Source organism: Carassius gibelio, chromosome A16 (assembly GCF_023724105.1).
Source record: "Carassius gibelio isolate Cgi1373 ecotype wild population from Czech Republic chromosome A16, carGib1.2-hapl.c, whole genome shotgun sequence".
NCBI classification, from domain to species: domain Eukaryota; kingdom Metazoa; phylum Chordata; class Actinopteri; order Cypriniformes; family Cyprinidae; genus Carassius; species Carassius gibelio.
In genome coordinates, this window is record NC_068386.1 from 19,222,033 (window position 1) to 19,244,672 (window position 22,640).

The window sequence follows — 22,640 nt, forward strand, 5'->3', positions numbered from 1 at the left end:
CAGGGAACAAAAGGACATCACTAACCCCTTCAGGAAAAACTCAAGACTCACATTTTCATTTGACATGCAATATTTGAACTTCATGCTATTTAAACATAGAAGGAGATTTAAAGCAAATGGAAGAACTGGAAGCAGATGAGGATAGAATCAGAATAACCAATGCGTTCTTTGACTACATATAACCGCAGACAAGAACCAAATCCCGTATTGGCCCAGGAAACTGGCCATTCAGTCTGATGACAGAAGCCATTAGCAGTAAACACAGAACAACAACTAAAGTGCTTCTTCTTTGGTCTCTGCGCTCTGAACTATTTCATATGACAAGACTGAAATGGTTGACTGTTTCTCTGCAACTGAATATTTATAGTGCCACATGTGTTTAATCTATCTTTAACTGCAAATTGACAAGGAAAGCAGTTGTTGAGGTCACATTGGATTAGCTGTGAACTACATTTACAACATTCTTTTATATGTCATGTGCTGAGAAATAGTTCTCAGCTGAGAGGTGTCATGGCCGACAGGCATGTATTAAGTATTCAGCATTAACCCTCCTGATTAAACTGAACATCAATTTAAACACGGAGGACAGACTGGGGCTTAATTACAATGCAGTTAGCAATGCTGTCTTCATGTACAATAATGAATCTCTGTGACCTCTTGCCATGTTGCTATGGAAACAGACACTCCAAGCAGCATTGGTTGGCAGAGAGAACACAATAAATCAATGTTTTCATCTCTAGACCGAACACTGCTGCACTAAACGGATTTCCTTAAAATATCTGGATTTCAGCCATTTGGAAAGATGACTAATTGCACAGTGACAGTGGGAAACTACTGCATTTCGGATTGTTCCAGCCCACAGTTCACTTTGCTTGTGATCAAGCTCAAGCAAACGTAATCTACAAATCATTAGCCAGTAAAATGTTCAAGAAGACGACATCTCAGGCAGCTTGTTACTTCGCCTTTATCACACCTCAACCTTTCACTTCCACAGTAAAGCAGAAACAGATCCAAGCTGACAATAATAAGCCAAGAAAAGGCAAAAATATCTAGCAGGGCACTAGTGTTTTTATTTTTAATTAAAAATGTATTTAAAATAGTTTTGAAAAAAGATATATATGTATCTATACAGGTGCATCTCAATAAATTAGAATGTCATTGAAAAGTTCATTTCACTAATTCAACTCAAGTAGAAGTGAAGTAGTTTAAGTCTTTGGTTCTTTTAATTGTGATGAATTTGGCTCACATTTAACAAAAACCCACCAATTCAATTCAATTCAATCTCAACAAATTAAAATATGGTGACATGCCAATCAGCTAATCAACTTAAAACACCTGCAAAGGTTTTCTGAGCATTCAAAACTACAAAACTCAGGAAAGTCTCTTGGTTTGGTTCACCTGAAGCAACACCTGGAGCCTCATCACTGACACTGTTAAAATGTTGAGTGTGCCTCTCCTCAAAAGACCGGTCTCTTCCCACGTGCATCCATGTTGGTGTCCTCGTGGGTCCAGGAAGGGATTGTTTAGGCATCTCTGTGCCGCTGAAGAGGTCCGGATGAGAATCACACCCGTTACATGCCCGTTGGGCCAGTATATCAGGCCGTCTAGTCCCTTCGAGCACTGTGGTCAAAGAAAAGGATGAAGCCACTGGAAGAAGCTGCCGCCGCTTGTGCCCCAGACCAGAGAGGGGAGCCAATGCGGCCTCCGGACTCGCCCGTTACCTGCACCCATCTTCCTGAACACTGCCCTACCTTCACGAACACCACAGCATGACAAACACAGCAGACCCCCCATTTAATTTTAACACACTCACCCTTTGGACACTTTTACTCTTTTTTACACTTTTACTTTTTTGAACTTTATGTAGATTTCTGTTAATAAACGCCTGACGCCACACCCACTATATACACACACACTTCTAAAACAACCCTGCAGGCCACTGGGGGGAACAACATCCTGTTTTCCCTTCTTGAAACTGTGTATACTGACTACAATCATTCATATCGGCAGCATGAAAGCAGAGCTTTAAAAAAAAAGAAAAAAAGGCCTTTAATTTGGGTGGTAATTTGCTAACGACAGACAGAATCTAATTAAGCTCTTGCGGAGCACTTTCTAAGAGGCTGATCTTTGATGTCCACACTGATTGCTGCTTTGGCCAGTGAATCCATGGCATTTCCAGTTGTTCTTGATTAGTGGATGAGGCAAAATCCAAATAAATATTTCAACAAAACTAGAAAACTTGACATTCATAATGATATTTCCAATCTTCCTTGATAATTTCTGAATTTCCATGACTGTGGGGACCTTATGGAGGTATGGAGGATGATATTTCAGCCGACTAAAATTATTGGAAATGGCATTTTCAGTTTTCGTTCTGTTTAACTCACTGGAAAAACAAAGTCTGGTCAAATAAAGTGCCAGCAGGAAATTTCTATGTAGAATACATGTTCCTGTTTGCAATAATGCTTCTGTGCTGTAACATGGCAACGGTAAAATGATGGTCCGTGTTGACATCACACTTACGTTCCCATTCATATTTAAACAATTTTGTGCAAGAATGATTCTGATTTTAATTGCATTCAGTTTAAATGGCAATTGATAATACATTTACGTCCAGCCAGATGAAGCCCGCGCAACAGCACACACACAAAGTAACTCACAGAAAGTTACATATGCATACTGGGATAGAAAAAAATATCTAAAATATGATTTAGGTGAGCAACATTACACGACCAAGATTTTCCCCCGAACATCAATATCAACATGATTGCAATGTGACACTGATATAGAAGTTCAATAAAGGAAGTTAAAATTAAGTCACTTATATTTTATACAATATTGACTTTTTGCTCAATTTCGCTGATAAAATTTTTTCCAATCAAAGCCATCGCAAAATTGTAGTGTGTCTCCGAGTCAATGATTCCGCATTCCACTCATAAACACAGTCGCTTGCCACATTGCCGTTAGAAAGAATTGACTACTAAATGACTCACTCATTAAAACATTAGTTTGCCACCACCTACTGGTGGTTTGGTCATATTTAAAATTATCACTGCATTTTTCACAACATATATTTTTAGGTTTAAAAAAAAAATGTAATTTTTTACAAAAAAAAAAAAAGACGTAATTTCCTTGTCTTCAGCTGGAATGTTTCATATTAGTTTTTATACATTATGAATGTTTATTTGCAACAGTTATGCTAACAGAAAAAGATTTATGACAGTAAAATAGCGACATCTGCTGACGGAGACCATGCTGCTTTGTCACAGAAACATGCCAGATAAAGACAACTATAAAAAAATGTATTGATCAAGGTCAGATTTTCAGAAATAAGAGTGTGTGAGATCATACTTAAGAAAAGGGAACTGAAACCAAGGAACTGGCCTAAAGAATTACTAATATAATATCAGGGATTTCATGTTGGCATGCCAACAAATAAACAACAGTGCAGGGATAAACAGTTTCCCACAGAGAGAGGAGAACCAAGGAAACAAACAGAATGACTTTTAACATTTCCAACACATCAGAAATAGTGCAATCTAAGGAGGAATGCAACAGTATCTGTTTCCAAGTTTTCTAAAAACTGTATTTTTAGCAATGGGAATGCATTTGATGTGAGAAGTACCAGAAATAAGGCATTAATATAAGTAGAGTTTAATAATTTCAGTTTTCTCTAGGTTAGGCCCTTCTATCTTTGAGGGCAATACAAATAAAAACCTGTCTAGCAACATTAAAGCTATACACATTTCTATAAATTAAAGCATCTCTAACAGAAATGTACAAAATGGGAGAAAAAAGCAAGAGCGTAACAAAACAAGAACAGCTGTGTCCAGCTCTCAGCATGGTGAAGGATATTTTCTGACATGAGTGTGCCCTGCAGAGAATGAGCCGGACACAAACAGGGCAAAAAATGACTCCCATTTATTTCAAACTGAGAGCAAATACATACTATCTGACAGTTTTTTCCCCCCACTTTGTGTAACTGAAGGGGAATTAAAATGGAAACAGTAGACATACTAACAAAGTTTATCATGTCTACTCAAAGACACGGACATTTAAAAAACCTAAAGATCACTGATAAAAATGATTCTTTGTTTAAGTAAATATTACAGAAAAACAAATGCAATTTCTACATTAATTTATTTCAGGCAAGAATAAAAAGTAAATTCTATATTAGTACCCAATTCAAGCTTGTAGAAATAAAAGTTTGATTTTGTTTTGGAATTTTTGGAATTGTTTGTTTACAAGGATTCTCTGAGTAAATCATTTTCGTATTGTGTACCAAGAATTGAGGTCTCTGCACTCATTTGGCTAGTGAGGACTGGGGTGTTAAGATTGTATATAATAAACCCCCTAAAATTCAACTCATTATATACAGTGCCAGAGACTGACATGTTTTAGAGGGATGAATACTGTTAAAATTACACCATATTTATTGCATCAAAATACATCTTCCGTTGGACACCACTCGCAAGGGAAAGTATTATGTGATATTTTGCTTTGCTAATACATTATATAAAGGTGCTGGTCATATAATTAGAATATCATCAAAAAGCTAATTTATTTCACTAATTCCCTTCAAAAAGTGAAATTTTTATATTATATTTATTCATTAAACACAGACTGATATATTTCAAATGTTTATTTCTTTTAATTTTGATGATTATAACTGACAACTAAAGGAAAATCCCAATTCAGTATCTCAGAAAATTAGAATATTGTGAAAAGGTTCAATATTGAAGACAGCTGGAGCCACACTCTAATCGGCTAATTAACTCAAAACACCTGCAAAGGCCTTTAAATGATCTCTCAGTCTAGTTCTGTAGGTTACACAATCATGGGGAAGACTGCCAACTTGACAGTTGTCCAAAAGACGATCATTGACACCTTGCACAAGGAGGGCAAGACACAAAAGGTCATTGCAAAAGAGGCTGGCTGTTCACAGAGCTCTGTAACCAAGCACATTAATAGAGAGGCGAAGGGAAGGAAAAGATGTGGTAGAAAAAAAGTGTACAAGCAATAGGGATAACCGCTCCCTGGAGAGGATTGTGAGACAAAAAAACATTCAAAAATGTGGGGGAGATTCACAAAGAGTGGACTGCAGCTGGAGTCAGTGCTTCAAGAACCACTACATACAGACGTATGCAAGACATGGGTTTCAGCTGTCGCATTCCTTGTGTCAAGCCACTCTTGAACAACAGACAGCGTCAGAAGCATCTCGCTTCAAGAAGGACTGGACTGCTGCTGAGGTCCAAAGTTATGTTCTCTGAAGAAAGTAAATTTAGTATTTCCTTTGGAAATCAGGGTCCCAGAGTCTGGAGGAAGATTTTTTTTTTTCCAACAGGACTTGGCACCTGCACACAGTGCCAAAGCTACCAGTACCTGGTTTAAGGACCATGGTATCCCTGTTCTTAATCGGCCAGCAAACCCCCCTGACCTTAACCACATAGAAAATCTAAGCATTGAGTGCTTTACATGCTCATAGTTTTTATTTTAATACTTTTTATTTGGCCAATATTTCTAAAAATCCTTCTTTGTATTGGTCTTAAGTTATATTCTACTTTTCTGAGATATTGAATTTGGGATTTTCCTTAGTTGTCAGTTATAATCATCAAAATTAAAAGAAATAAACATTTGAAATATATAAGTCTGTGTGTAATGAATGAATATAATATACAAGTTTCACTTTTTGAATGGAATTAGTGAAAAAATCCTAATTATATGACCAGCAATTTTATATACAGGGCTCTTCTCTGGCATTCATATGTAAAAAAAATTTCAGTAATGACAGTTTATCAGGGTAACTGATCTCATACTTATAAGTGCTACTTTATACATTTTAAATCACTTCATTATAGGGCTGCACAAACAACTGGAAAATAAATGTGACTGAGACTAGAGGTCGACCGATATATCGGTCGGGTGATATATCGAACCGATATTTGTCTTTTTTTTTTATATATATATCGGCATCGGCTGATATCCGTGTTAGTAGCGCCGATTTAAAGTCAGGCACGTCAGCGGGGCAGCCCTGTGTTATTTGTGCGGTGGAAAGTGCTGCTGCCACATGTGAAGGACCCCAAGCCAAAACTTTTGGAAGATTCAACAACACTCCTGGGAGATAAAGGTTAGTCAGAGAATTACACACTGTAAATGGGGTGGAGAAGTTGGCAGCTTTCACAAACACTGCAGCGTGATTGAGGGCTCCGTTACTATGCCCCGCTCACAGACAGCACTGCGCTCAGAGAGACAGCTGTCCTGGAGCTGCCCAGAATGGTGAATGACATTTGTTCGGAAGCATGGTTTGATGCAGACAATATCCAGGTTTCCATCCAACTCATTTGCAAATAGGGAAGTCAATATTCTATAATTTCTATGATCGATCGTTGTTTAAATGAACGATCAATTAATAACCTTAATGCTGCAAAAATGCGTCTGCAGCGGTATTATTATTATTATGTACAAAAGCCACTTGGACAAAAAAAGCTTTCTCACCCTAATTAAAGGGTTTTTAGTCTGAATAAAATGATTGTAGCAGGACTGTAAAATGAATAGACGTTGATTATGATCATTTGATAAAATGAAGAGAGGGTGCCATACGTTTTTTACTTTGTTGACTGTTTCCTGTCAAGGAGACCGCTGAATGCGTCTCTTCAAATGGTTTCGTGGTGCTCGTTGTTCTATTTAAAAATGCAATTGCAATGTTTTCAAATGACAAAATATATTGAAATAAAATGATCCCAAACGTAACTGTGGCGCTTGTGGCTGTGCTGCGCAGTCAGTGAACTGCTTTTTTTTTCTTTTTTTTTTCTTATAATACTTATTTCATGCAAGTATTATGACCAGTACTTTTTTGTTTGATCCTGTTCTGCTAAATATTTGATTTTGAATTTTTGTGTTCCGATATGCCTATTTGTTTAAAAAAATCTGGCATTTACTGTGCATTAGATCGAGACACTGAATGAGTGCGTGCATACGAGGATGAGCGAGCATGAGTTTGACGATGTATTTGGAGGTTATTGCTCACGTCTTGTTCTGCACATATCCAAATGTTTCCATATTCCCAATGTATATGAATGTTAAACTATAATATTTTTGATTTTGTAATGTTAACTAGACGGAAAAGATCATCCTCTTCACATGAGCAAAAACGTCCTTGGCATAACAGCAGAGTGAACTGGTATATAAACTGACCAGTGTAACCTTGTATATGTTTGGTTGACTGTATTTTAATAATGAACAGCACAGCGAGTGTGCTGGTTGCTAGTGTTTGCAGCCCTACTATTTTTTATTTTTTATATATTTTATTTTTTATACTTTTCAGTTTAATTGAGTTTTATTTATAAAATTGTATTTATTTTATTTAAATGTATATTTAAGTTTACATCTATATTCCAACAAACTTGAAAAATCCTGCTTGATAAATGCTCAAAGTTTTATGTAAATGATTGACTTGTTTTATATATTTAATACTTGGTCAGTTTATTGATTTGTTTGGTTAACTTTTGAATTTTTTTTTATTTTAATACCGGGCAGTGCACAAAATTAAGATTCGAGACTGGTTTAAGTCAGTGCTCAATAAATGATGATTAATTTAGACATTTTGTGCATTCACGTATTATTAGTGTGACATCTCAGCATGCAAACGAAGGGGAAAACTTCAAGATATCAGCCCTAAAAATCGGCAGCACATATCAGCCATCGGCTGACCCTGACCTCTAAACATCTATAGAAAAACCCATATCGGTCGATCTCTACACCTGCTGTGATCGCCTGATCTTGAAACCACAGACATGTTTGTTGAGTGGATAAACATTATAGCCACTCAAAGGCATTTAATTCATTGAAGCTTACGGAGTTCTGCACTTTTGCAAAGTGTAGACACAATGTAAATAAGATATTTATTGAAGTGTAGTCAGCTTCACTGTAATAATCCCTTGAATACAAGTGAACAGGAAACACTGAACAAGAAGATTGTGTAGCAGAAACATTAGCCCAACACAAGTCTAAACTTCTCCCATTGTTATTCCTCTTATCTAAGCAACAACTTTAGCACAGACATATGAGGAACTTTCTTAGGTTACAAATTCACACCAGTATGGTATAATAGTACAAAAGGTTATACTATTTCTTTTTATAAAAAATAAAATATTATACTAACCTGTGATAGCAGAACTTCTACACTGGTAAAATTTTGGATGATTCCTTAATAGTCAAGATTGTTTCAGTGCCAGTGCTGCCTCCTCCCTCAATTTAACATTTTAAGAATGAATAACAACCTTTTAACCAGTTCCTTAAAAAGCCTGTGAATGGTCCGAACTAAAATAAAACCCCGCATGTTTAAATAAGCTGCATCTTCTGCATAAAAGTTGCATAAGAATAATATTACTCAAGTCATATGCGTGGCAGAAATTACCAATCATTAAAACACTAGATAGTCTCTAACAGTGAGTGGTTGTGAAAGAGCCTTTCACAGACAACACAGCTGGTTTTTCAACCCTACAATTAATGTTCAACAAGTAGAGGTCTGCCACCAAGCCTAAGCTTGACAGGATCAGACAAATATTAAAATTAGGCGTAGGTCAGTTTTTCATTTCAGATTAGTCTGCAATAGGTCAGGTTTAATACAAATAAAATATTATTATTATTATTAATATTCATTTAAACAATCACACTCTCACACGCTGACAAAGAAATGAAAAGAAAGTTAGTGACTTTTTTTTTGTGTGAAGGAATTGATTGGTTCAGGTGACCAGATGTCATTTTAGAGCCAGGTTGAAGTTACTGCAGACTAGAGCAGATCTCTAACTGAATGTCATTTTGGATGAAAAGTACCTGCTAAAAAAAAAGTAAAGGCTTGTTCACATCCAGATGAATGTTCAATGCAAACATTTAGCGTGATAAACATTTAAGCTTTAAGGAAGAGTTGTTAATGCATCTGTTCAGACTTAACACAAACATCCGCATGCCATAAGATCAAGTGATTTATTTATTTTTATGGAGAAGCATTCTAATAAATTCCATATTTCAATGTAATATATTCCATTGGATCTCACGTAAAACTGGTTAACCAATAAGATCTGCGCTTTTGCATGAAATCACTAGTTCATAAAACTATAACTTTGTGGTGATGCAAACAGAATTTGGCAGTGACCGTGAATAAATGAAGAATACAGATTGCATGTCTTTGTGTGAATAGGCCTTAAAGCGATAGTTCACCCAAAACTTTTTAATTCTGTCATTATTTACTCACCCTCAAGTTGGTTCTAAACCTGTATAAGTTTCTTTCTTATGCTGAACACAAAAGTAGGGATGTCCCGATACCACTTTTTCACTTCCGATACCGATGCAGCAGCTTTGGCTATTTGCCGATTCCGATATCAATCCGATATATTTTTTTTTTAATCTTGAACTAATACTACTACTAATAATAAAATGAAATGGAAGCACTTTAGCCTCCAATTAGCCACCTAAAAACTAAAATAGAACAAAGATACACATTACAAATACACATAACACAAATGAAAATAAACTGTGTTTTGCAGGTACAATAGTATTCAGCAGTAGCATTCAAAAAAAATAATGAACAAGTAATAATAAAACAATTATTATTTACAAATTAGTTCATCATAATATAATCATGCAAACATGAGGTGAGAGCGAGCCCGGCCGCGGGAATGGCTCATCACGTGTGCTTCATCTGTCTACTGTCTTCACTGTGAAAGCATTTTTTATAATTACAGATTTCATAATTATACGTTAATATACACATAAAACAATTTTTTTTTTTTTTTTTATACAATGGAAGTCAAAGGCTACAGTCAACTGTTTGGTTACCAGCGTTGGTCAAAATATCTTCTTTTGTGTTTAACAGAAGAAATAAATAGATACAGGCTGGGCGAGTAAATTAGGGGCAAGTAAATTATTTTTATTTTTGGGTGAACTATCCCTTCTACCGTTTTTACAACATAAAAATGCAACATTTATTTAATAAACGGGAAAATGTATTTTTCTTCTTGAAAATGAAAGAGCACTTTAGTAAACACTAGTAGCGTGCGTAGGTTTGAGATGCATACAGTATGCCATTAAGTGGTTATCAGAGTGATACTGAATTTGAGAATGCTTTTAAAACAGCACTTAAGAGGCCAGATAATGAAAAAAAATAAAAATAAAAAATAAAATAAAAAGTTAATTTGGCACTCTGTGATTTTAAGCTGTTTAATAGATACACACAACACTCAAGCACTACCTACACACTGCACGCGAACACACAAAAACACAGGCTGTATTAACAGACAAGGCAGATAACACACAATAGCAGTGGTAGTGGTGAGGATAATCTCCTCCCACACACGTGGGCTGTGCCGAACAAGCTGCCAGCAGTGTCTCTCATCCCTACAGCCAGCAGGCCTCTATCGCAGGAGTGTGTTTGTCTTTGGTGCCATGTGTTTCTGAACTACCAGTAGGCCATGTGTGCATGAGTGTGTCATCTAATAACCAATATGTTCTACAACAGTCAATCCGAGTCGCTTCGGGTCTGCTCCTCAAGTAGGTTGTTGCATTAACTTAACTGTTGGTAAATTACCTAGTGATGTATATTATGACCCTTCCTTTAAGAGTGGAAAGTATATTTTGCTTTAGCTAAAGTGCAAAATGCACAGTCTTCTAGAAATCTCTCTGACAGGACATCTTCTTGGGTTTAAAATGATAACACAACTAGCTTTCAAAACATTCAAGCAATTAGCAATAAATGTTTTCTTCCTGCCACAGATCGCCCTCCACCCACATGCAATGCGACAAAGGGGATGGGGCTATTCTGGTATTCAGTGCAAGTGTGCCTCCTCAGAGAGAGCATTCTTAACACACGCTCACTCACATGTACGAGTTAAGCGAGGAGTGAAAGTGTGGGGGAAGGTGAAAAAGAAAAGTTGGGAAAGAGTAGAATTTGAACAGATTATGCCAGCTCCCTCATCTCTCATCCTTTCCCACGAGGCTTTCTAAAGCCCCTTTCACACAGTGCGTTGATCACGAAAAATTGCCGGAGTGCCTTCTGTTTGAACACAAACATGTCTCAGGATTGATCCCGGGATGAGTACCTAGAAACACTGACCCGATCAGTCCCGGTATGAGCCCCGTGTCAACAAAATGCAGGACATAAAGGGTGTGTCGTAATGATGATGCATGTTATCGTTCAACTCGATCACCGGGTGTTTTGAAGGCAGATCAACATTCATGACAAAAATGTGTGCAAACTGGAATGAAGCAGAGATCAGGAAGCTTCTCACTATCTGCCCTGAAGCGGAGATCGTTCACCAGCTTAGAGAAATGGTGCGCGGTCACATGTCACATGTCTCTACGGGATCCTTATGGGATGTATGTGAACGCATGCACAGATTGCGGAAAATCACTGGCAGTGTGAATGAACCAAAATTGAACGATCCTGGGAGAAATCACGGGACACATTATCTGTGTATTATCCGGAATCTCTGTGTGAAAGAGGCTCAAATGTAGCCGTTTCCACTATGACTAAATTCAGAGCTGGTGGTGGAGATAGCTGGACTCTCTTAATCCAATTCATTCAGCCCATCTACAAAGCAACTGATAACAAGAGATGGATAGGACCTGAAAGGGCAGGGAAACACTGACAGGGGAGTTTATCAAGTAAAAGAATGCTTAACTACATCCTTTCTCATGTTCACAGAACCCCAGTGTGCTGATCTCGTGTGACGGAGCGAGAGAGCATGCAACAGCTGTGCACAAATAATCACACGGACATCTTGGATAGCCGAACCAATTCAATCTCACCACTTCGAAGATATCACATACTGAAATAAAAAAAAGAACATTCCTACAGAAGAAAAATAAGTATGACTTACCTCTTTTTCTAGTTCTATTTTCCCTGCAATCCACTGCCTTCAACTGTCCATAACCCAGCTATTTATACCCGAGGACGAGGCTGGTCGCTAACAGAAATATACCAAGACTAAGACTAACGGTTTCTATTCAACAAGTCCTCAAGATTCCTCGAAGCCCTTTGCAGTAAAGAGTGGACGAAACTCTGGCAGCGTCCCTCCCCCGATGACGTCAACCCCCAGTCACGTGAGCGCATGAAAAGAGAAGTGATCTAGTGTTGCCCTGGCAACAGGCAGAGAGTTCTATAGTGATTTCAATAGTCATCTGTCAGAGCTGCGCTGAAAGAGACCCTCACAAAACCAGTCTAATCCGCAGAAAATGAGTGTTTTTTTAAAGAAAAGCTTCAGTGTAGACAGGAAGCTGCATTCAGTGATGAAAAGGAAACTAGAAAATGATAAATGTGAATGCACAACAGTCATCAGATTGCTGCAGTTTAATGTGCTGCATGAAGAAGCATTGAGGTATGAAAAGCAGTGTTATGTGCAGGGATAGGCAATGTTGGTCCTGGAGTGCCGCTGTCCTGCAGAGTTTAGCTCTAACCCTTATCAAACACACCTGAACAAGCTAATTAAGGTCTTCAGAATTACTCGGGCTACAGGCAGGTGAGGGTTTCTTTCGAGGTTGGAGGTAAACTCTGCAGAACATTGGCAATCCAGGAGCGATGCTGCCTATCCCTGTGTTGGAGTTTCCAGCATTTTCAGACACACTTCCCTCAATCATGGCAAGAACAGGGCCGGTCTGGTGCTGAGTCAATGGTTCCCATGAGACTTTGGACACAGATTATGAACATTCTTTGGTAATCAGAACCACATAGGAAGCAGAACATAAACAGACTTCAGCTTCATGAGGTCTACATTACAATCCCAATCAAATTCCCTGGAAAAAATCATTTGGCTTTTGTGTGATGCAATGACAGTTGGTATGTCATCAAATTCCTTAAACTAAAAGCGGACCTTTAATGGTCACAATCCAGTTCGAAATCAGATACAAGTTACAAGCCAGTTTTGTCACAACATGCCGTGTGCCTTTAAGGTGAATAGCTGTATCTTTTCCAGTATCTTTTCTTTACACTTTTTTTTTCATTAATGGTTAGAACCACAAATAACAAATAAAAAGATGATCTCTGAATAATGACCAAACGACAAAGTGAAAACCACAAATAAAGCAGCAATTTATACACTTCTGAATGACAGAACCAATGACAAATGGTATTGCATCTGTTTGCATTTTTTTTTATATAATTTTTTTTCACATTGCTGGTTTTCAATGGTTTATCTTCTACTTACTTTTGCTATTAGTTCAAGAAGCACTGTCAGCAGTGAGACATGTTGCTGTATATATACTCAATCCACCTTAAAGGGCACCTATTATGCTGAATCCACCTTTAGATGGTGTTTGGACAAATGTGTGCTGGGAGTGTGTGAACACAACCACCCTACAATGATAAAAACCCGTCCACTTCTTATTTTTGAATCCCTATTAAACTAAATCAGTCTCATTAGACCTGTCATTTTGATTCTCTGAGCAATGTGACTGAGTGAGCATTTGAAAGCAGCATTTAAGTAATATATGTCTTCTTATTAAAGCCATAGAAGTTATTCAGTCAAAAGCAGTGAGAGATTGTGTTTTTATTTATTGTTTGGGTCATTGTTGCTTTTCAGTATTCCTTTTTCAATGTAATCATTCAGGCATGAGAATCCCAATTAAACAATAACATTAGGTTTTTCAGCAGCTGTGTGGTTAAACATAACTTTGAAAAACAGGCATTGCATTTGATTTGTCTTTCAGAAACACACAATTTTCTTTGGGCTGCACTGGACCAGCAGCCCATGGGGTGATTCCTAGTCTCTGGATTCTTTTGAAGACACTGAAAGAGAAGCACAGGGGGCTTCTGGGTCACTATTTCAGGGTAAACCACCCCTCTCTCCAGCCCAAGAGCGTGGAAAAACTCTGCTATAGTGCAAGGGGTCTAATTTGAATACCATCTGGTGGCTAGATGAATAGAGGTAACCAAGCCTCTAAAATGAGGCAAGAAAGGAAGACAACAGAAAAAGGGCAAGGTCAGAAAATAAGAGCATCACGGGGGGAGAGTTTTGGGGGGGGGATTCCCCAAAGAGTTGATGGGTAGAGAAGGGGGAGAGGATGCTTGTGAGAAACAAGAATGTTTGTTCAAGACCATACAAGGAATACAGCTTGGTCTCATTGTTTGTACATAGGTATTAGTACGTACATACTTTTTTGTATGTTTTGAGTGATGAAACATACAATTTAGACGTTTTTTTTTTTCTCCAATAATTTTTTTTTTTTAATTTTTTTTTTTTAAGAAAAGTAAAATTAATGTCTTCTTCCCTTTGCCATGAGGAGCTCATGACAATGTGACTCCCTGAAGGGCAATGACATTTTTGCACAGATTAAAACTTTTTAAGGCTATGTTCTTAAAACTTTTAATCAGCTGATGAACTGCTTGTTTGTGTTTAAATGCAGTTTTTAAAAATTGCCAACAGTCTATTTTTTTTTCTCTTGCTCCTGTTTCTTCTTTTATCATTTTGATGCAGTACTTACAACTTGGATACAATCATGCCAACACAAAATGCAAATACTTGTAATGTTTCCGCTGGTCTTAAGATATTGTTCAGAAGTGTATGCAGGATAATGAAAATTTTAATAATATAGTTACATATATAGTCTGATGCAACTGTCATATCACACTATAAGTTACAGTTACTAAGAAAAAAAATAGTAATTAAATTACAGTCATTTATAAAAATTATTATGATTACAAAGGGGCTTACATTTGAATATTTACACATCCAAATACAGATTTAACTAAGTTCTTTCCCATAATTTCCCTGATGCAGAAAACAGTGTGGTTCATTGAATCCAGTCATAAAAACAGAATTCCTATAGCCTAATGCAGACAAAATTTTGGATGTATAAATCAAAAGTAGGTCCATACACTTGAATCAGAACGCGATAGAACTACTGTCTGTGAATATTAAGCACAAAAAGACAATATATGAATCCTGCATGTTCTGTGTGTCTGGAAATCAGGCTCAGACTGGACATTGGGAGAACAGGGACAATTCCAGGTGGCATGGCAGCCAATTTGACCCACTATTTTAATATATTTATTGTATAATTGCCTAAATAACTGACTAGCTGCACAAATCCACCTTCATTATCAGTGTTTATTTGCGCAGCTAGTCCGTTAACAATGGCTTTGTGTAGTAACAACTGCTCTATGTGAAATCACGCACCTGATGGGATTTACCGCTGATTAGAGAACCGGCTTTACTGACGAGATGCGCATTAATGATCGGCCGATCTTAATCGGTGCACCCTCTAAACAGCATTACATGGAAACATCCAATTCCTTTACTATATCCTATGCACAAGCGCATTAAGTCAGTGACCTGCAAGAATGACCATGACAATATCTAAAGCCCAAAGTATACAGTGGCCAACTACATCAAACTAAACTGACTACCAGATACATTCTATTATTGGAAAACCAAGAAATGTTTACTCAGTGACCAAACCACAACTGGTTAATAAACAAGGACTCAATCTTCAATACAACCTAAAGAAAGCTGGTGGCTCAATGAACTGATAGTTGTCAACACTGCAGAATATAAGGTTTCTCTTCCCTTTTGAGAGTTTAAGTCCAATTGATTGAATTGAGCGAACTGAAAGAGTAGGAAACAGAGTTCAACGATATAAAATTCTGAATGTTTTACAACGGCCTTTACCAAACTGTACTTTACAGTTTGTGGATCAACAATCACTATAAACTAAATGGATGACAGAGTCTGAATAAGGGTGTTCACACTCGTAGTTCAGTTTGTTTGGTTCATTTGGTCAGGAACAAAAAGAAAAATGATGCAATTGGTCCTGGTCTGCTTAGTGTTCGCATTGGCATTTTTATTAGCGAACCTAAAGACACCGAACCTAAAGGCATAGTAATACGTTCGCAACCTGACTGGTCAGATTGAATGATGTATATATTGTGACTGAACGCACTGAACACCAAACATAAAATTATATGTACACGCAATAATGAGCGCGCTATGTCCAGCAGACGGCATTAGGTGCATTAGACTTTTGCATTAGACAGTGTTTTAAATCTAATGCACCTAATGCACTAACGCTGCAGTTTTCCACAAGTTCATCAAACAACCGCAGTAAGAATATTTCATGAAGCACGGTGAGTAATGGCTTCTCCTACAATTGTTATTTGCACCTCTTGCCACATGTACAGTTTATCTATCTCTGTCGCTGATGAGGGATTCACATGTGATAAATGCAGGGAAATAGTTAGGCTGACAGAGAAGATTTCAGAATTAGAGACACGCATCCAAACTTTAATTGAGGACAGTAAGAATGTTAGGGATCTAGATATGGCTTTGGATGCGTCTAGCTCAGTGACTCCTGTACATTGTCCGGTTCCAGCAGAGCCCCTGCAGCAGGGCAACTGGGTGACGGTGAGGCAGCGTAGTCGTGGGTCAAAACACCGCTCTTCTTTTCCGATCAAAACATTAAACAGGTTCTCCCCACTCAGTGATGCACCCACTGAGAAACCTGATGAAAGTGCTCTAGTTATTGGCGATACTATTGTACGGAACGTGAATATAGAGACACCAGCCACCATAGTCAAATGTTTACCGGGAGCCAGAGCGCCTGACATCTTGGCAAATTTAAAAGTGCTGGCTAATGCTAAACGTAAATACAGTAAGATTGTTATTCATGCCGGCGCTAATGATGTTCGACTTCGCCAGTCGGAGATCACTAAAAATAACTTTAAAGAGGTGTGTGAACTTGCAAGCATGATGTCAGACACTGTAATATGCTCTGGTCCCCTCCCTGCTTACCGTGGTGACGAGATGCATAGCAGATTGTCATCACTCAATGACTGGATGTCTAAGTGGTGCCCACAGAATAACATAGGTTACATAGACAATTGGACGAGCTTTAGGGGCAGACCTGACCTGTTTAAAAGAGATGGTCTTCATCCCTCCTGGGGTGGCGCCACTCTTCTGTCTAGAAATATGGCACATAGTCTTAGTGTTTATACTTGACTAACTGGGGCCCAGGTCAGGAAGCAGACAGACTGGCTAAACCGACCGTCTGCTAGCTGCCTCCCGTCACAGAGGTCAGTTAATTCTCACCACATAGAGACTCTTTCACCTAGATATCACACTATAGAGACTGTGTCTGTTCCCCGAACTAGAAAATACAAAAAACGTCCAAACCAAGTTAAGGTTAACAATTTAATTGAGGTTCAACAAATAAAAAACAAATGCAATATGGATAAACCAATGATAAAGATTGGCTTATTGAATATCAGATCCATTTCTACGAAAACACTTTTTGTAAATAATATGATAACGGATCATAATATAGATGTGCTCTGTTTGACAGAAACTTGGCTAAAACCTGATGATTACATTATTTTAAATGAGTCCACCCCCCAAGATTATTGTTATAAACACGAGCCGCGTCTAAAAGGCAAAGGGGGAGGAGTTGCTTCAATTTATAACAACGTTTTCGGGATTTCTCAGAGGGCAGGCTTCAAGTATAACTCGTTTGAAGTAATGGTGCTTCATATAACATTATCCAGAGAAACCAATGTTAATGATAAATCCCCTGTTATGTTTGTACTGGCTACTGTATACAGGCCACCAGGGCACCATACAGACTTTATTAAAGAGTTTGGTGATTTTACATCCGAGTTAGTTCTGGCTGCAGATAAAGTCTTAATAGTTGGTGATTTTAATATCCATGTCGATAATGAAAAAGATGCATTGGGATCAGCATTTATAGACGGTTTCAATGGCATCAACATAAACAAACGTTAATGCGCGTGAGCGCTTTTGTGGACCTAACTTAACTTCCGGTAGACTCCAAATAGAATCAATAACAACAGTCAAGTCCCTCTAGAGTAGATATTTTTTGATAACAAACAAAATATGTTTGCTGCGTGGATCAGGCGGACTTAATGAAAATGCAAATTCATTCTTTGCCAGCAGGAGATGTTTTAAAGCATAGACATAAAGCGCGAGAAATAGAGGTTTCCCCAGTAACAGCTGTAAACGAAGCAGAGCTGGTACGCTCATACGCTGCTTTATCAGGCATATAACATGCAAGCCCTCCTTCAGAAATACAGCGATATAAAAACAACTGTGCCTCGTTTTGATATTTAAACATAAATGTAAGGAATTATTATTATTATTAAACGTGCAGTACGTTACGTAATGTTACGTTACTCGTGTTTATTTAACGAAGCCTTTTTGAAAATCGATCAGTTTTAAAATTGTGGCGAGTCTCCAAAAATAAATAAATGTATGGGAAACACATCCCGCAGCACAACCACCTGAGCCCAACTTCAGTCTACTCATCACCTTGGCTCTAACTGCGTTTGTAGATGGCACCACAGCCAGACCGATATACACAACACAGACCGGAAGTTAACTTAGGTCCAGGCGCGTGCGCCCGATGAAACCGTCTATAGACATTCTGAACTCTATTGGTGTTAGACAACATGTTTCAGGACCTACTCATTGTCGAAATCATACTCTAGATTTAATACTGTCACATGGAATTGATGTTGATAGTGTTGAAATTATTCAGCCAAGTGATGATATCTCAGATCATTATTTAGTTCTGTGTAAACTTCATATAGCCAAAATTGTAAATTCTACTTCTTGTTACAAGTATCGAAGAACCATCACTTCTACCACAAAAGACTGCTTTTTAACCCTCTGGGGACGGATTGGGCGGTACCGCCCAAAATGGCATACTTTTACAAATGTGTAGTTATCTCAAAAACTATTAATGCTAGAGAGATGCGGTTTTTTTTGCCGTCTTCCTCAGATTCCGCTGAAAACAGCGGTGTTCAGTTTGTATATTAAACACTTCCCTTATTGCGCAATACCACTGCGTAAACAGGCCAATGAAAACGATTGTGTTAGGCAGATTCAACACGCAACAGCCAATGGAAAAATTGCCGCTGGGAGGAGTCTTTTTCTAACCCAATCAGAGGAAGGTTATGTCTTCTAGCCTTTCAGAGGACTGTGTAGCTCTGCTGTAGCCTTGTAAAAGCTGGCTGGACTATAGTAAAAGACATGTAATCAATAAGCGTTCAGAGAATCAGTGTTACAGAGAGCGATCGGAGTATTAGCGAGCAAAAAGAGGTAAATTCGAGCGATCGGAGAATCCGCATCACGTGGAGAAAGCAGAAAGCGATCGGAGTGTTAGCGAGCACAAAGAGATAAATTCGAGAGAGATACAGCATTATTACAGAATTGTTTTATCAAAATGGCAAGCAGTAAAAGATTTACGGCAGAACAAGCTCTGGAACAATTACTGGAAAGGCCTGGAGAGGCCTTTCTTTGCTCACTGGCATGCCTAGGACTGTTTTTAAAAATAGTTAATTATTTAATTGTTCTTTACACATTTGATTAAACAATAACACATTTCTGTCAAGCAAAGAGTTTGAAAAAATATATTTTCTTTTTTCAAAAACTGTTCTATATTGTGTGTTTTTCAGTAATAAATGACAAAAATCTAATTTTCGTTTTTGAAATTCTCTAGTTTATTGTAAAATGTTTCACTCATACTTCCTTTATATAAACATATTGCATGCATGCTTATGGTAGCTTAGGGTCTTCTGAATCCATAGATACCAAACACAGGGTGTTCCATCTCCTTTACATATGATTTATAAGCCCAAATATAAAAATAGAGAAAACAGACCAAAAAGGGCTTAGTTCCAAAAATAAAAAAAACGCCTAGGACTGTTTGTAAATAAAGTTAATTATTTAATTGTTCTTTACACATTTGATTGAACATTAACCCATTGCTGTCAAGCAAAGAGTTTGAAAAATATATTTTTGGGTCAAAAACTTTTAACTATTGTTGTGTGAGGTAGGATTTTCAGTAATAAATGACAAAAATCTAATTTTCGTCTTTGAAATTCTCTAGTTTATTGTACAATTATTCACTCATACTTCCTTTATAGACATATTGCAAGCATGCTTATGGTAGCTTAGGGTCTTGTGAATCCATTGATACCAAATACATGGTGGTCCATCCTCATTACATATGGTTTATAAGCCGAAATGTAAAAATAGAGAAAACGGACCAAAAAGGGCTTAGTCCCCTAAGGGTTAAGTTATCTTCCTGATTTATCCTAATTCCTTAGCATATCCAAAACCTCAGAACAACTTGATGATGTAACAGAAACTATGGACTCTCTCTTTTCTAGCACTTTAAATACAGTTGTTCCTTTACGCTTAAGGAAGGTTAAGGAAAACAGTTTGACACCATGGTATAATGAGCATACTCGCACCCTAAAGAGAGCAGCCCGAAAAATGGAGCGCAGCTGGAGGAAAACAAAACTAGAGGTATTTCGTATTGCTTGGCGGGAAAGTAGCATATCCTATAGAAAAGCATTAAAAACTGCTAGATCTGATTACTTTTCTTCTCTTTTAGAAGAAAACAAACATAACCCCAGGTATTTATTCAATACAGTGGCTAAATTAACGAAAAATAAAGCCTCAACAAGTGTTGACATTTCCCAACACCACAACAGTAATGACTTTATGAACTACTTTACTTCTAAAATCGATACTATTAGAGATAAAATTGCAACCATTCAGCCGTCAGCTACCGTATCACATCAGACAGTGCACTATAGACCCCCTGAGGAACAGTTCCACTCATTCTCTACTGTAGGAGAGGAAGAATTGTATAAACTTGTTAAATCATCTAAACCAACAACATGTATGTTAGGCCCTATACCATCTAAGCTCTTAAAAGAGGTGCTTCCAGAAGTCATAGGCCCCCTTCTGACTATTATTAATTCCTCATTGTCATTAGGATATGTCCCCAAAACCTTCAAACTGGCTGTTATTAAGCCTCTCATAAAAAAGCCACAACTTGACCCCAGAGAACTTGTTAATTATAGACCAATCTCGAATCTCCCTTTTCTGTCCAAGATACTAGAAAAGGTGGTATCCTCACAATTATATTCCTTCTTAGAGAATAATGGTATATGTGAGGATTTCCAGTCAGGATTTAGACCGTATCATAGTACTGAAACTGCTCTCCTTAGAGTTACAAATGATCTGCTCTTATCATCTGATCGTGGGTGTATCTCTCTATTAGTTTTATTGGATCTTAGTGCTGCGTTTGACACAATTGACCACAACATTCTTTTGCATAGACTTGAACACTTTGTTGGCATCAGTGGAAGTGCATTAGCATGGTTTAAATCGTACTCATATGACCGCCATCAGTTCGTAGCAGTGAATGAAGATGTATCATATCGATCACAAGTGCAGTATGGAGTACCTCAAGGCTCAGTACTAGGGCCGCTACTCTTCGCGTTAAATATGTTACCCTTGGGAGATATCATCAGGAAACATGGTGTTAGCTTTCACTGTTATGCTGATGATACGCAGCTCTATATTTCCTCGCAGCCCGGTGAAACACACCAATTTGAAAAACTAATGGAATGCATAGTCGATATAAAAAATTGGATGACGAGTAATTTCTTACTGCTAAATTCAGAAGAAACAGAGGTGTTAATCATAGGGCCTAAAAACTCTGCTTGTAATAACCTAGAACACTGTCTAAGACTTGATGGTTGGTCTGTCAATTCTTCGTCATCAGTTAGGAACCTAGGTGTGCTACTTGATCCCAATCTTTCCTTAGAAAGCCACGTTTCTAGCATTTGTAAAACTGCATTTTTCCATCTCAAAAATATATCTAAATTACGGCCTATGCTCTCAATGTCAAATGCAGAAATGTTAATCCATGCATTTATGACTTCAAGGTTAGACTAATGCAGCAGCAAGAGTTCTTACTAGAACCAGGAAGTATGACCATATTAGCCCGGTCCTGTCCACACTGCACTGGCTCCCTATCAAACATCGTATAGATTTTAAAATATTGCTTATTACTTATAAAGCCCTGAATGGTTTAGCACCTCAGTATTTGAATGAGCTCCTTTTACATTATACTCCTCTACGTCCGCTACGTTCTCAAAACTCAGGCAATTTGATAATACCTAGAATATCAAAATCAACTGCGGGCGGCAGATCCTTTTCCTATTTGGCGCCTAAACTCTGGAATAACCTACCTAACATTGTTCGGGAGGCAGACACACTCTTGCAGTTTAAATCTAGATTAAAGACCCATCTCTTTAACCTGGCATACACATAACATACTAATATGCTTTTAATATCCAAATCCGTTAAAGGATTTTTAGGCTGCATAAATTAGGTAAACCGGAACCGGAAACACTTCAAATAACACCGTACTTTCTACATCATTAGAAGAATGGCATCTACGCTAATATTTGTCTGTTTCTCTCTTGTTCCGAGGTCACCGTGGCCACCAGATCCAGTCTGTGTCCAGATCAGAGGGTCACTGCAGTCACCCGGATCCAGTACGTATCCAGACCAGATGGTGGATCAGCACCTAGAAAGGACCTCTACTGCCCTGAAAGACAGCGGAGACCAGGACAACTAGAGCCCCAGATACAGATCCCCTGTAAAGACCTTGTCTCAGAGGACCACCAGGACAAGACCACAGGAAACAGATGATTCTTCTGCACAATCTGACTTTGCTGCAGCCTGGAATTGAACTACTGGTTTCGTCTGGTCAGAGGAGAACTGGCCCCCCAACTGAGCCTGGTTTCTCCCAAGGTTTTTTTTCTCCATTCT

General features: G+C 37.9%; 1 protein-coding gene across 2 annotated transcripts in view; it reads right to left on the bottom strand.

Annotated features, from left to right (window-relative positions):
- Nucleotides 1-22,640, bottom strand: part of LOC128030854 (neurocalcin-delta A) — a 48,492-nt gene that overhangs the window by 7,250 nt on the left and 18,602 nt on the right. Inside the window, exon 1 of one of the 2 annotated variants that reach the window (XM_052618913.1) lies at nucleotides 11,877-12,060. The exons of the other annotated variant lie outside the window; for it this stretch is intronic. The gene's annotated coding sequence lies outside the window, so the exon portion shown is untranslated. Of the gene's footprint in view, nucleotides 1-11,876; nucleotides 12,061-22,640 lie in introns of those variants that run through there. 2 annotated transcript variants of the gene reach the window in all.